The sequence below is a fragment of the Canis lupus genome, chromosome 19 (genome assembly GCF_048164855.1).
Source record: "Canis lupus baileyi chromosome 19, mCanLup2.hap1, whole genome shotgun sequence".
NCBI classification, from domain to species: Eukaryota; Metazoa; Chordata; class Mammalia; order Carnivora; family Canidae; genus Canis; species Canis lupus.
Genome location: NC_132856.1, coordinates 13,826,545 through 13,839,743, shown reverse-complemented (window position 1 = coordinate 13,839,743; position 13,199 = coordinate 13,826,545). Strand labels below are relative to the sequence as shown.

The window sequence follows — 13,199 nt, the reverse complement described above, 5'->3', positions numbered from 1 at the left end:
AGATCATTGGATTTTGCTGCCCAGATGTAAGAAGGAAAAAACCAAGTAACTGAATTAGGGCAATGACAGTGAATACAAACATAGGAGACCAATTCAAAAGACAATTCTAGGCAAGAAGAATCATAAGTCTCAATAATATTTGCAGTACATATATATTAAAAAGAAGTTAACCTCTGCAGTGGGTCCCCTAAGAGGCACTTGATTTTTTTTAAGGTTTTTCCCCCTTGCCATATTGAGCAAACAATTCTCAATTCCATTGTCAGAATTTATTTTTATTTATTTTTATTTATTTATTTTTGGCTGGGTACAGTATACTTTATTGATGGTACATGACAAGGTAGGGCTCCCCAAGCTCCTCCCCTTCCTCGTGGTCTAGGATATAAATTGGAGGTCAGGAGATTCTCAGTGTGTTGTGGGATTAAGTTGGGGCAGGGACTTCCCAGCAGCTGAGGGCCTCTCTTGTCCTCTTGTTCTTGCTGGGGCTGGTGGTTCAGGAGGCTCTTACTCCTTGGAGGCCATGTGGACCATGAGGTCCACCACCCGGTTGCTGTAGCCGAATTCATTGTCATACCAGGAAATGAGCTTGAGGAAGTGGTCATTGAGGGCAACGCCAGCCCCGGTGTCAAAGGTGGAAGAGTGGGTGTCACTGTTGAAGTCACAGGAGACAACCTGGTCCTCAGTGTAGCCCAGGATGCCCTTGAGGGGGCCCTCCGATGCCTGCTTCACTACCTTCTTGATGTCGTCATATTTGTCAGCTTTCTCCAGGCGGCAGGTCAGATCCACAACTGACACATTGGGGGTGGGGACACGGAAGGCCATGCCAGTGAGCTTCCTGTTCAGCTCAGGGATGACCTTACCCACAGCCTTGGCGGCACCAGTGGAAACAGGGATGATGTTCTGGGCAGCCCCTCGGCCATCTCACCACAGCTTCCCAAAGGGGCCATTCACGGTCTTTGGGTGGCAGTGATGGCATGGATGGTGGTCATGAGGCCCTCCACGATGCTGAAGTGGTCATGGATGACTTTGGCTAGAGGAGCCAAGCAGTTGGTGGTGCAGGAGGCATTGCTGACAATCTTGAGGGAGTTGTCATACTTCTTGTGGTTCACGCCCATCACAAACATGGGGGCATTAGCAGAAGGAGCAGAGATGATGTCCCTCTTGGCCCCACCCTTCAAGTGAGCCCCAGCCTTCTCCATGGTGGTGAAGACCCCAGTGGACTCCACAACATACTCAGCACCGGCATCACCCCATTTGATGTTGGCGGGATCTCACTCCTGGAAGATGGAGATGGACTTCCCTTTGATGACAAGTTTCCCATTCTCAGCCTTGACTGTGCCGTGGAATTTGCCGTGGGTAGAATCATACTGGAACATGTACACCATGTAGTTGAGATCAATGAAAGGGTCATTGATGGCGACAATATCCACTTTGCCAGAGTTAAAAGCAGCCCTGGTGACCAGGCACCCAATACGGCCAAATTCGTTCACTCAGACCTTCACCATCGTGTCTCAGGGATGCGGCTGGCACTGAACCAGAAGATGCGGCTATCTGTCGAACGGGGAGGAGCAGAGACCAGAATTTATTTTTAAATGTCTCCTGCCATTTAGCCATTTTTTTCTTTTACATATTATGTTTGAAGGATCACACATGCAGTGTCTCAGGATATTTTAAATATACTATCCAAAGTCAAGGATAACAAGGTAACCCCAATAACCATGCCAACTACTCTTATAAGGAGTTGGCCAAGTTGCTACTAAAGCTCACATGAGAAGATTAACATGGTCATACAGGAAGGAAAACACTAAAAAAAACAATTATGCAGGGGGAGTAAGCACCAGTACAGATGAAAACATCCTCTGTCTCCTCGATAATTAAGACAGTGTGTTACTAGCACATGAATGGATAAACAGGCGAATGTAATAAAACAGAAATTCCAGAATTAGACCCAAATACATATGGAAACTTAGGATATGACAAAGATGGCATCTTAAATCAGTAACATAAAGATAGATCTTTTGGCAAATGGTGCTGGAACAACTGGGTAGCTCCTTGGAAAACAGATACAGTCTCATCTCACACCATACACAAGAGTAAACTACAAAGAGATGAGGAACCTAAATGTAAAATATGCAACCATATAAGTACTAGAAGAAAATATGGGTGAATTCCTCTTTAATCATAGTGTAAGAAAAGACTTTTAAAAATTGAAATATATTTAATCTATAATATTGTGTAAATTTAAGGTGTACAACATGTTAATTTGATGCATTTATATATTCTGATTGTCCTTGAGGCAATAATTAGCACCTCTATCCAGTTGCATGATTATCATTTCTTTTTAGTGGCTGAAATAATTAAGAGCTGGTCTCTGCATGTTTGATAATAATACAATATTGTTTATATTCACTATACTGTGCATTATATCTCTAGGGATATTTACTGCTCATTCTGAGTTTGTATCCTTAAAAAAACATCTGTAGGAGGAAACCAAGATGGAATACACCACTAGCATATGCACCCATCTATTACAAATGGATTACATGAATGGGATGGAAATTTAGAAAACTAACACAAGTAAGTTTGAAAACCTATCTTGACTGGATACTGTGAAGCTAACAATGAAAAGGACTTAAAATAAATGCTATCATCTAGTTAATAAATGTATTACTTATAGGGGTATTGGTTAGCAATTTTGAAAGTACTTTATGTGAGTATTAGAATTCGAATATGAAGTATCATTATGAACTCCTGGTTTTGATTCTATGTACAGCTAGATGGAGAAATGGAGATGTGTGTTAATGTGTTGCTTAGTTCCTAGCTCTGCCCTTTGGGAAGGCCTAGAAGCAGTAGCACTCTAGTAACAATGGACACAACTGGTGCCCAGACTTTGGTTTCTAAATATCATTCTTTACATAAAAAGAGCCATGACTCCTTGGAGAAAGTTTATTCTAGGGTTGAGGTAAGTGCTCGCTTCGGCAGCACATATACTAAAATAGGGTTGAGGTAAAGAAAAATACAAGACAAGCTGTAAATTTATGTGGTGGCAGAAAGTAAGGAAATGCTCAGAAGAAGATGGGGCTTGTCAGAAGCACACAGGAAAAGCTGAAGGAGCTCTCACTGGCTCAGCTGGAACAGTTTGAGTAGAAAACTATGATAATACTGAATCATAATGTATATAATCAATACTTATATATATATTTTAGGAATAATTGATGAAATGTATAAATAGAGGAGAAGGGATAGCTTTTCCTTTATGGTAAAATTTTAATTATGTAGAAGAAAACAAGGAAACAGAAAACCAGCATGACACAGACATTACAAGAGAAAATATCTACTGATGGATGCTAAAATCAGTGAGAGGATGTTTGAGAAGGGGGCTTCATAAAGTATCTTCCTCGAGGTGATTAGTAACTATAGAGGGAAGTATAAAAACTTTACAGCAAGATGTCAGTTTAACCAAGTGATTAAACATCTGTTAAAATACACATTAATATCTTAAGTCTCTTGATAGGAAGCAGAGAAGGACAGTAATATTCTGTGGTATGTGAGATGCATAATCTCAGTGCAATCATGAGAAAACATCAGTCAAACCCAAACTGAGGGATGTTCAGAAAAACAATTGATCATAACTCTTTGCAAGCATGAAAATCACAAAAAAATGAGAAAAGGCTCAGAAACTGTTACAGATAGTAGGAGCCTAAGGATAAGTAGAAACTAAATATAATGTGGGATCCTGATAGCATTCTGGTACATAAAAAGGACAATATTGGAAAAAGTGGTGAAAGGTCTGTTTTATAGTACTGTACTAATATTGTGTGTCTGAATTGTACTACGTATAATTGTATAATTTGTAAATTGTTAACATGAGGGGAAGCTGGGTGAGGATTAGATGGAGATTATGCTGTATTTTGTAACTTACCTGAAATCTAAAATTACTTAAGACACAAATTTTATTTTTTTCTTTTTTTAAAAGATAGATTTATTTATTTATTTATTTATTTATTTATTTATTTATTTATTTATTTATTTATTTATTTATGATAGAGAGAGAGAGAGAGGCAGAGACACAGGAGGAGGGAGAAGCAGGCTCCATGCTGGGAGCCCGACATGGGACTCGATCCCAGGACTCCAGGATCGTGCCCTGGGCCAAAGGCAGGCGCCAAACCGCTGAGCCACCCAGGGATCCCGACACAAACTTTAAAAAAGAGCCAGCGGTATAAATCGAATCTCAAAGTTCCATTTAGTCCTTTTGTTAACCAACTACACTAGGAGTGCCATATTGTCAAAAGTCTAAAGGCCAATGTGAAAATTGCACAAATCAGTCCTTTCTAAAATACATCTACAGAAAAGTAAAATAATGTACAGATAAATTATAGAGGTAACACCCATTTTGCTATGTATTTTGTTAGTCTGTAGGCATCCAAAAGTTCAGAAGATTAGTAAGATTTTATTGGTAGAAGAAGCAAAAAATTATTTTAGAAAGAGTTGATCTAATTCTTTGACTTTTAGAGAGTAACTATCTGAAAAGTGTTTCTCCTTATAGTTCAAAGAATTATCAAGTAAGACATCTAGGGTAGACATGGGCCACAGTGAAAGGAGATGAGGAAAACTGAATGGATTAGCTTTTTTGTTAAGTTAGTAAGAATCTTACTAATTCTATGTATTGCTTGTAAAGCGCACCCAAAGAGCAAACCAGTTGTGTAAGCCTATGTTTTCTCCATGAGAATAGCTATAGGTTGATTGTATAGAAGGGCAATAAAGGATGGCCTTAACATAAAGCCTTCAAGTTCTTTCCATGTTGTCACACATACCAGGATTTCCTCCCTTCTAATGGCTAAATAATGGAATTAATTAGTTGATTGAAGATATTCCTTCAACTCAAATATTCCATATTTTTACTATCCTAGTTTTCCAATTGTCTGTTTCTCAGACATTAGGTCATCCTTGGAAGATCAAACAGGTTATAATTTGAGATATGGGCATGAAAGAGCTTTAGGGACATAAAGTATGATTATTCGATTGTTTGTAAATCAGCATGGGTGGCAGAACTGTGACTATTTTATTCACCTTAATTTAAACAGATCAAGTGTTTATTGTGCACTTACTTTATTCCAAGTCTTGTTATAGGCACTGGGTTTGGCATACAGATTAAAATTATATGGACCATACAGTATAATGTGTAATTTTAGCCCAAGTTAACTCATATTTCATAAATCCAGTGATGCTTCTGTGCCTGGTACTGTGTAGAGGATTGTGGGGAATGTAACAGAAGATTATACTACAGCTCAGTTCTCTCAGCATTTACCCTTGACACAATAAAATGTTTACAAACCAGCACAAGCAGGTATCGCTCTATAAGACAAGTTTATGTGGTATAGAAGAATGGTCTCCTAGGGCTGATTTGTAGATTGGTGGCAGCTTTAAAAGATACAGATCTGCAAATTACATCATGACTCACTAGTTTTAAAATGGGTCCTGGGCACCTAAATTTAAAAAAATGTGCTTTGGGTAATTTTTTTTTTAATGATAGTCACACACACACACACAGAGGCAGAGACACAGGCAGAGGGAGAAGCAGGCTCCATGCACCGGGAGCCCGACGCGGGACTCGATCCCGGGTCTCCAGGATCGCGCCCTGGGCCAAAGGCAGGCACCAAATCGCTGCGCCACCCAGGGATCCCTGCTTTGGGTAATTTGGATGTACAGCATGTATATATGTTCCAAAGAAGTACAGATTCTTAAAAGACTTTTATGGACTAAGGAAATCAGACTCGGTTTACTATGCTGAAATTTGCATTGGTCTTTGATAGATCCATAAAATTCAAATTGAATAGGTGAGGAAGGGGAGAAGGTGATAGGTGATAGAAACACCATGTGCAGAAGGTTATGAGGCCGTGGGAAAGGAATGCTTTCAATATGAGCGATGAGACTGAACTAGAGAAGAAATTACATGCATGGAGCAGCGGGAACAAGGTTGAGAGGAGGCTGTTTGATTCATTCCAAAAATACTTCTCAAATAACTACTATGCGCTAGTCACTGTGTGACGCTTGTGGTCAGAGTACAGAGACTATGGAACAATCTTTCCAGAATCCTAAATCCTTTCCATGCCTTTGGAATTATTGTGGTTTTGCATGCTTACTTTTTAGCAAAACTTTTATTTTATAAATATTTTATTTTGAAGTCTTGTAAATGTTTGAAAAAGTTCCACATGACAAGTATATTTTATACACTTGAATAAAAGACTTTATAACTGCATGCCGACAACAGAAAATCTACAGGGTTTTCAATGCTGAGGACTCTAAATGTATTAATTTGAACAATGCTGTGCTGTGGCTTCATAGTTTTGTTAGAACATTTAGAAAAAGTACCTTTGTTGAAATACATGATGTGTGTATCTCTGTGTATGTCTGTAATTTTTTTTTAAAACAAGAGAAGCTTCATTTGGATACCTGAAGAATTTTTTTTTCTTCCAAATTTTTATTTGAATTCTAGTTAGTTAACATATAGTATAATATTGGTTTCAGGAGTAGAATTTAGTTATTCATCACTTACATAAAACATCCAGGGCTCATCATAAGTGTGCTCCTTAATACCCATCTAGCGCATCCTCCACCCACTTCTGTCCATCTACCTTCAGTTTGTTCTCTATCATTAAGAGTCTCTAATGGTTTGCCTCCTTCTCACTCTTCTCTCCTCCCCCTTCCCACATGCTCATCTGTTTTGTTTCCTAAATTCCACATGAGTGAAATCATATGGTATTTATTTTTCTCTGAGTGACTTATTTTGTTTAGCATAATGCAATCTAGCTCCATCCACATTGCTGCAAATGGCAAGGTTTCATCCTTTTTGATGGCTGAGTAATATTCCATTATATATATGTATATTATATAAATAATGTATTATATATATATATATATATATATATATATATATATATATATATAATGTGTGTATGTGTGTGTATATATATACACCCTGCATCTTTATCCATTCATCAATAGATGGGCACTTGGACTCTTTCCATAGTTTGGCTATTGTAGATAAAGCTGCTAAAAGAGTTCATGAACCAGTGAATGGGCCAGAACAGTTGTTAGCATGTTTGGCTTGGCAAAGAGGAAACAAACTGAGAGGGAATTCCCACCCCTTTCCTTCTATCCTTCCTTTTCCTCCCTGCTTTTTTGAAGATTAATTGACCATATAGTTGTAGGTTTATTTCTGGGTTTTCTGTTCTGTTTCATTGGCCTATGTCTATTTTTGTGCCAATACCATACTGTTTTGATCATTATAGCTTTGTGGTTTTTTTGTTTGTTTTTTGTTTTATTTTTTTGTTTTTTATTTAAGATTTATTTATTTATTTGTTTGTTTGTTTGTTTAGAGAGAGGCAGAGACACAGGCAGAGGGAGAAGCAGGCTCCATGCAGGAAGCCCGACGTGGGACTCGATCCTGGGTCTCCAGGATCACACCCTGGGCTGCAGGCGGCACTAAACTGCTGCGCCACTGGGGCTGCCCTTGTTTTTTGTTTTAAAGATTTTATTCATTTATTCATGAGAGAAACAGAGAGAGAGGCAGAGACATAGGCAGAGGGAGAAGTAGGCTCCCCACAGGGAGCCCCATGTGGGACTCAATCCTAGGACCTAGGGATCATGCCCTGAGCTGAAGGCAGATGCTCAACCACTGAGCCACCCAGGCATCCCAATCACTATAGCTTTGTGATAAACCTTGAATTCCCAAATTGTGATGCCTCCAACTTTGCTTTTCTTTTTCAAGGTTGCTTTGCTATTCAGGGTCGTTTGTAGTTCCATACAAATTTTTGGATTGTTTGTTCTAGCTAGGTGAAAAATGCTGATAGTATTTTGTTAGCGATTGCATTAAATGTATAGATTGATTTGGTTAATATAGACATTTTAACAATATTTGTTATTCCAATCCATGATCATGGAAGATCTTTCCATTTCTTTGTGTAATCTTCAATGTCTTTCATCAGGTTTTTATATTTTTTATATTTTACAGGTCTTTCACCTCTTTGGTTATGTTTATTCCTAGATTTTATTATTTTTGGTGCAATTATAAGTGGGACTGTTTTCTCAGTTTCTCTTATTGATACTTCATTATTGGTGTATAGAAATGCAACAGATTTTTGCACAGTGATTTTATATTCTGTGAATTACTGAATTTATTAGTTCTAGTCGTTTTTGGGTAGAGTCTTTTGGATTTTCTGTATATATTTTCATACGTGCATATAGTGAAAGTTTTACTTCTTCCTTGGCAATTTGGATGCCTTTTCATAGATGGCCTTTATTATGTTGAGGTTTGTTCCCTCTAAACCTACTTTTTTGAGGATTTTTATCATGAATGGATGTTGTACTTTTTCAAATGCTTTTTTTTCCTTCTTTTATTGATGTGGCATTGATTTGTGAATATCAAACCATCCTTCATAGTAATTCTTATATGTTCAGTAGAATTTGCCAATGAGGTCATTTAGGCCTGGCCTTTTTGTTTATGTATATATGTAAAAAAAAATGTGGGGAGCCCAGATGGCTCAGCAGTTTAGTGCTGCCTTCAGCCCAGGGCATGATCCTGGAGACCGGGGATTGAGTCCCCACGTTGGGCTCCCTGCGTGGAGCCTGCTTCTCCCCCTGCCTGTGTCTCTGCCTCTCTTTCTCTCTCTCATGAATAAATAAATAAAATCTTTAAAAAATGTATTTACATATATACATACATAATTACATGTATATGTAATTTAATCTCTGAATTTTTTTACACCAATTCACAGTTTTTCTTTTATCTTGAGTCAGTTTCAGTGGTTTGTGCATCTTCCAGGAATTTTTTCATTTCATCTAGGCTGATTTGTTGGCATGCAATAGTTGATAGTATTGTCTTATAATTCTTTTCTTTTTGGTAAAGTCAATAGTAACATCCCCTATTTCATGACTGTTTATGGCAACTGGAGTCATACTTTTTTTTTGGCAGTCTGGCTAAAAGATTTTAATTTTGATCTTTTAAAAGGAAAAACTTTTGATGTCATTGATTTTTTTCATATTCTCTATTTCTGCTCTAATAATTATTATTTGCTTCTTTCAGATTGCTTTGTGTGGCATTCACTCTTCTTTTTCTAATTTCTTTAGGTAGAAGTTCTGGTTATTGATTTTAGATCTTCTGTCTTATTAAATCATACGTGTTTGGAGCTATACATTTCCCTGTAAGCATTGCATTGGCCAAATCCCATCCATTTTGGAATGTTGTGTTTTATTTTTACAGATCTCGAAGTGCTTATTAATTTCACTTTTGCTTTCTTCATGACTCACTGATGAGTTAAGAGAGCATTTTAAAATATCCACTTATTTGTGGGATGCCTGGGTGGCTCAGTGGTTGAGTGTCTGCCTTTGGCTCAGGGCGTGATCCCGGAGTGCCGGGATGGAGTTCCAAATTGAGCCCCCTGCATGGGGCCTGCTTCTCCTTTTGCCTGTGTCTCTGCCTCTCTCTCTGTCTCTCTCATGAATAAATAAATGAAATCTTTTTTTTAAAAATCCACTTATTTGTGATTTCATAAATTTCTTTTTATTAATGATTTCTGATTTCATTAAGTTCTAGCCAAAGAACATAATTTGTATAATTTCAATCATTTAAAATTTATTCAGAGTTTTTCTATGGCTTAACATAAGGTGTGTCTTGGAGAATGTTACCTGTGTGCTTGAGAAGAACTAATAATATTCCTTTATTGTGGTTTATTGGGTCTACTTGGTTTGCAGTGTTGGTCAAGTTTTCTGTTCCCTTATTTATCTTCTGCTTTTGTGTTCCATCTATTATTGAAAGATTTTTAAAAATATTCAAAACTAGATTTAATTGTTCATTTCTATCTTTAATTCAGTTAGCATTGTCTTTTTTAATAAATTTATTTTTTATTGGTGTTCAATTTGTCAACATACAGAATAACACCCAGTGCTCATGCATTTTGTTTATATGTATTTATAATTGTATTCCTGTTGGATTGGATTGGTTGACCCTTTTGTCATTATAAAATGTCCTTACTTGTCTTTAGTAACTTTGTCTTAAAGTCTTTTTCTGATCTTCCTATAGGCATTTCAGCTATCTTTGATTACTTTGGCTTACATGATATGTTTTTAATATTTTTATTTTCAACATATTTGTGTCTTTGAATCTATAGTGTATCACTTGTAGACAGTATGTAGTTGCATCATGTGTTTAAAAAAATATTTCTTGTAAATCTGTCTTTTGATAATAGTGTAAAAACATTTTCATTTAACAATACTAGGGGATCCCTGGGTGGCGCAGCGGTTTGGCGCCTGCCTTTGGACCAGGGCGCGATCCTGGAGACCTGGGATCAAATCCCACATCGGGCTCCTGGTGCATGGAGCCTGCTTCTCCCTCTGCCTATGTCTCTGCCTCTCTCTCGCTCTCTGTGACTATCATAAATAAAAAAAAATTAAAAAAAATTAAAAAAAAAAACAATACTAATAAGGCAAGACTTATCTGTTCTTTAAAATACATATTTAATTATATTTAAAATAAGTATATTTTATATACGATTTATAAGTATATTTAATATGTGTAAATATATAGTTATTTCTTTATATATAGCTAGAGTAGTTTTCTTAATGGTTGCTATAAGCATTCTAATTGATATCTCATAGAAATCTAATCTGGCTTAATACCAACTTAATGACAAGAATAGATAATACTTTGCTCCTATGTAGCTTTGTGTTCTATTTTAGTGGCACTATTCTTATCTGGATTATCTTTATACATTATAAGCCCAGCACCACAGTTTTATATTATTGCTTCATGCAGTTGTATTTTAAATCAGGAGAAGACAAGAGATAGAACAAAAATATATTGATAATGTCACTTATATTTACCTGTGTGTTTATAATTTATTGCAGATCTTTATTTCTTTATATGTATTTGAGATAATGTTTAGTGTCTCTTAAATTTAGCAAATTTAAGGAATACAATATGATGATTTGATACACATATATTGTGAAATGATAACTCCAATTGGGCTAGTTAATACCTCCATCACCTCACATAGTTACCATTTTTTGTGTGTGGTGAGAACATTTAAGATCTATTCTCATAGCACCTTTCAAGTATATAATAGTATTGTTAACTGTAGTCACCATGCTGTATATTGGATTTCCAGAGTGTACTCATAATTAATAGCTTGTACCCTTTCACTAACATCTCCTCATTTCCCCCAACCCTCAGGCTCTGGCAACTACCTTTCTACCCTCTGGTTCTATGAGTTTGACTTATTTGACATACTTAGATCCCACATTTTTATGTGTAGTAAACCTGACATCTTCAAGTATTTGTCTTTGTCTTTGACTTATTTCACTTAGCATAATGGCCTTAAAGTCCCTCTATGTTGTTACAAATGGCAGGATTTCCTTCTTCCTCATGGCTGAATAGTAATCCATTGTGTGTGTATACATACATATATACACATATACATATTCATATACAGATACTTCCACATCTTTCCCAGTCATCTATAGATGGACATCTTTGGTGACTGTGCTATAATAAACATGTTGTAATGAACATGGAGGCACAGATACTCTTTGAGAATCAGATTTCATTTCCTTTGGATATATTCCAGAAGTGGGATTGCTGCATCCTATGAGGTTCTACTTCTAACTTTTTGAGGAACCTCTGTACTGTTTTCCGTAGTGGCTGTATCAGTTTGAATTCCTACCACACCAACAGTGTACAACAGTGTACAGGTATTCCCTTTTCTCCATCATTTATTACATCTTGTCTTTTTGATAACAGCCATTTTAATGGGTAGGATATGCTATCTCATTGTGTTTTTTATTTACATTTCCCTTATGATTGGTGATGCTGAACATCTTTTCATGTACCTGTTAGCCATTACTCTGTTTTCTTTGGGAAAATGTCTGTTCAGGTCCTCTGCCATTTTTAATGGGATTTTTAAGGTTAGGTGGTTTTTTTTTTTTTTGGTATGAATTTTTAAAAATACATTTTGGACATTAACTCCTTATCAGAGAGATTGGCAAACATTTTCTTCCATTCCGTAGGTTGCCTTTTAATTTTGTTGAGTCTTTTCTTTTGCCGTGCAGAACATTTTTATTTTTATTTTTATTTATTTTTTTAATAAATTAATTTTTTATTGGTGTTCAATTTACCAACATACAGAATAACACCCAGTGTTCATCTCGTCAAGTGCCCCCCTCAGTGCCCGTCACCCCTTTACCCCCAACCCCCACCCTCCTCCCCTTCCACCACCCCTAGTTAGTTTCCCAGAGTTAGGAGTCTTTATGTTCTGTCTCCCTTTCTGATATTTCCCACACATTTCTTCTCCCTTCCCTTATATTCCCTTTCACTATTATTTATATTCCCCAAATGAATGAGAACATACACTGTTTGTCCTTCTCCGATTGACTTACTTCACTCAGCATAATACCCTCCAGTTCCATCCACGTTGAAGCAAATGGTGGGTATTTGTCATTTCTAATGGCTGAGTAATATTCCATTGTATACATAAACCACATCTTCTTTATCCATTCATCTTTCGATGGACACCGAGGCTCCTTCCACAGCTTGGCTATTGTGGACATTGCTGCTAGAAACATCGGGGTGCAGGTGTCCTGGCATTTCATTGCATCTGAATCTTTGGGGTAAATCCCCAACAGTGCAATTGCTGGGTCGTAGGGCAGGTCTATTTTTAACTCTTTGAGAAACCTCCACACAGTTTTCCAGAGTGGCTGCACCAGTTCACATTCCCACCAACAGTGTAAGAGGGTTCCCTTTTCTCCACATCCTCTCCAACATTTCTGGTTTCCTGCCTTGTTAATTTTCCCCATTCTCACTGGGGTGAGGTGGTATCTCATTGTGGTTTTGATTTGTATTTCCCTGATGGCAAGTGATGCAGAGCATTTTCTCATGTGCATGTTGGCCATGTCTATGTCTTCATCTGTGAGATTTCTCTTCATGTCTTTTGCCCATTTCATGATTGGATTGTTTGTGTCTTTGGTGTTGAGTTTAAGAAGTTCTTTATAGATCTTGGAAACTAGCCCTTTATCTGATAGGTCATTTGCAAATATCTTCTCCCATTCTGTAGGTTGTCTTTTAGTTTTGTTGACTGTATCCTTTGCTGTGCAAAAGCTTCTTATCTTGATGAAGTCCCAATAGTTCATTTTTGCTTTTGTTTCTTTTG

At 37.1% G+C, this 13,199-nt stretch overlaps 1 long non-coding RNA gene and 1 pseudogene across 18 annotated transcripts in view; one reads left to right on the top strand and one right to left on the bottom strand.

Moving 5' to 3' along the window:
- Positions 1–13,199, top strand: part of LOC140609909 (uncharacterized) — a 470,386-nt gene that overhangs the window by 119,210 nt on the left and 337,977 nt on the right. The gene's annotated exons all lie outside the window — the stretch shown is intronic.
- LOC140609908 (glyceraldehyde-3-phosphate dehydrogenase-like) lies at positions 364–1,524 on the bottom strand (annotated as a pseudogene).